This window comes from Aplysia californica, unplaced genomic scaffold (genome assembly GCF_000002075.1).
Source record: "Aplysia californica isolate F4 #8 unplaced genomic scaffold, AplCal3.0 scaffold00064, whole genome shotgun sequence".
Taxonomy (NCBI): domain Eukaryota; kingdom Metazoa; phylum Mollusca; class Gastropoda; order Aplysiida; family Aplysiidae; genus Aplysia; species Aplysia californica.
The window spans coordinates 1,273,368-1,276,699 of record NW_004797334.1 but is presented as its reverse complement, the minus strand read 5'-3'; positions in this window follow the sequence as shown (position 1 = coordinate 1,276,699).

The window sequence follows — 3,332 nt, the reverse complement described above, 5'->3', positions numbered from 1 at the left end:
GGGGGGGGCGTTTATGTACGCAGTAGGTTAAGTTACTTCCAAAAAAACTTAAACAAAAACTAAAACAACCCCAAACTATAACAGGAAGCAACAATAGAAGCAGTCACAACAAGGACAACAACTTCAGTACAGATGCACAAAATACACACATGAAAACATAGAATTAAGCCTTTCAACTCAGGCAAAAGACAGTTAATTTACCTTGTGGAGTGAGCAGTATCAAATAAATGAACGCACAATGATAGTTTGTTTTTACCATGGGTCGTTCAATGGTTTTCATTTCGTCTTTGGTAAAATGAGCAACTGTCTAAAAATGATATTGGCAGATATTCGATAGAGTAACTCTCCCATGTAGGCATCGATTTCGCGTCTTCTGTGTACAATGGTGAAAGGCCTAATCATTACACCATTCTTCCCTGTTCGAGAACAGGGGCCAAATCGATGTTTCAGCTCAACTTACGATCACCTTGACCCACTGCCAACGTGTCGTTTTGACCCAGCCGCCATCTTGGATACCAGGTTTAAGAAAATGTGAAGTCTTTCCAAAATCATTCTTCTCTGGCATCACAATTATAATATTACCCATTTCCCCGTCATTTTATCTAGATTATGCTTCAAACCTCTCACTTAAAGTTGCCTCCCATGAAAAGCAGTAAAAAATAACCCTGGATAGGCAAAAAGAAAAAAAAATGATTCAACCCCCCCACCCCCACCCTCCCAGATTAAGCCTCCAATCGTTGAAATTGCGACTGCCACTTTGAAACAATGCGTATAGATATATTATGTCTACATAATGCGTTTTTTTAAATTGAAAGCGGCTGTTGTTTCAATACCATACATTGAATCAGAAACAAAAAGATTTTTATAATGCCGTAAGATATAATTAAACACAAGCAGTTAATGTCCTTCGTCTCTCCCCCATGTCATCAACTGCCGATGAAGGTCACAGGATGAATCAAGCACTAACGTCATCTAAATTTAGGCAATAAGATCACAGATCAATCGTCGCACAATGAAATTGAATGAAAACGTATACATATTACAGTCGTTTTCTTTCTCCTCGAACAAGGGAGTAAAAGAATCGAAAAAAATGTCGACGAAATCATGATAACGACGCGTAGTTTTAACTGATTTTCATTGGCTCCTTTCTGTACCCTGACGTCAATTTATGTGGCGTATGAAATAGCTGGTCATATTGCATTAATGAATTAATGATTAATCGAAACGATCCCAGAACGGTCGGTAAACCTAATAACTGCGGCATGTTGTCCCTCTAGCAAAAAACAAAACTAAACAAAAAACAACAAAGCAAAATTAAAGAAAATATGAACCATTTAACATCAAAGCCAATTTTTCTAGAATCTTTCAAACTCCAAACGCAGTTGAGCTCGCAGAAAAAAATAATTCAGTCCTTCAATGCATTGACTTGAAAACAAAAAGCTATGTTCGACCTGAGCCCCGTGCATGTATTGAGCCACATCTTGTCTCCAGCTTAGTTCAAAAACTGTCAGTTAAGCTCCTGAATTCTTACCTCTCCACTCATGTTATAAATTTCTAATATCAAAGACGTTTCAATACGAGACCAATAATCTACACGCGTTCTCACGGGCCATTATGTCCCTTGCCGTCTGACAAGCCTCCATCATGCACTGACCTTTTCGAAGCAATCGATCCGACGCTCGCCACATCAAGCTGCAATCTCATATCCATCTGAAATTCAAAAAGCCACTAAATCTGTGAGCATTGAAACCGGTCATGCGTTTGCAGCGGGAATTCGTTCAAGTGTCAGAACGACCGTTTCAAAAGGAATTTAAAGGACCCAGGGGTGTGTGTGTGTGCGTGACTGGTCCAATATAGGAAAAGCAGGATTTCCTCCCCTGATCCTGGGCTGAGTTACTTGATGCGAAGGTTGGGACGAGGGAGTTTCTCGCTCAGAGCTGTTAACACTGATCGAACAACTCGTCACTGGCCGGCGTGGAAATATGTTGGCCATATTAATTTGGACTATTTCCTGTTAAGCAAAAGCAACCTTCCACAAATAAAACAGATACTTACAAGCTTCTATCTGTCACTGGAAACAAGAAAAAGATAAAAGTAAAGTTACATCGAGCCAATCGTATTATACGGTTGCGAAGCATAGACTATCAATAGTTAGCTGGAAAGAACAATTGAGGCGACAGAGTTGCGGTTCATAAGGGGCATACTGTATATCCCATGGACAGATAGAAAAGCAAATGAAGAAGTCTGGGTTGAAGCAGCTTGCAGACGACAGCTTATGACAAATATAAGAAAGCGACAGGCAAAGTTCATTGGACACACAATGCGGAAAGAAACATTGGATAATAATATTGTAACAACACACGAATTTGATGGAAAGAGAGGCAGAGGCAGACAGAGGGAAAAGATACCTGACAGCTTCACAACATGGCTGGGAACAGCAAGAAAGACATACACCATCGCTGCAACGCAAGAAAGAGTGAAGTGGAGGTTCATGATCGCCCAGGCAAGTCTGCAAGGCACTGGATGATGATGATTGCCTGTCGTGAGGAATATAGGTACTGTCCACCAGAACGGAAGTAGTAAAATATCTGTTCTATTTTCAAAAATCCACAAACACCCTCCACCTCCTACCAAATGTACTGTTTGGGGGGGGGGGGGATATAGGTTTAGAGTGCATTTAGATTAAACTGGTTTGGTACATAATTACGCATTGATTTTTGTTTGTATCTTGTTCCGATTTAGGGACATTGACTCACGATCTCTCTAATTTTGGTTTGCCACAAAGGACAAGGGCCGATGTCCTCGCTTGACTTCTGTTCGAGATCCATGGGTATTTGTTCCATTGAAAACATGGCAAATACATGATAAGCTTTCAGATGATACCAATAACGCCACCTGAATAAAAACTGACAAGCGCCTGTTTCCACCTTGTCTTGGCACATTTCCAAAGGCTAACATCCTGGAAGTAACTCTTTTTTTTGTGTTCCAGCAAGCCTTACAAATAGTTCGCCACTCATGGTTCGTGTCACATCCGGTGGTCTCCAGTCTTCGTGAGGGCCAACGTGGGGGTAGTTTTGACGCTACGCAGTAAAAAAGACGATTGTAATTTATTTTACGAAAGCAGACTGGAGCTAGTAAAGACATTTGAGGTTTAGTTAATAGCATAACCTACAAAACGTGAAATATTTAATACTAATTATTCGTTCGACTTCAACGATTTAAACGCACTTTGTAGGATGATGATGATGATGATGATGATGATGATGATGATGATGATGATGATGATGATGATGATGATGATGATGATGATGATGATGATGATAGTAAATAAT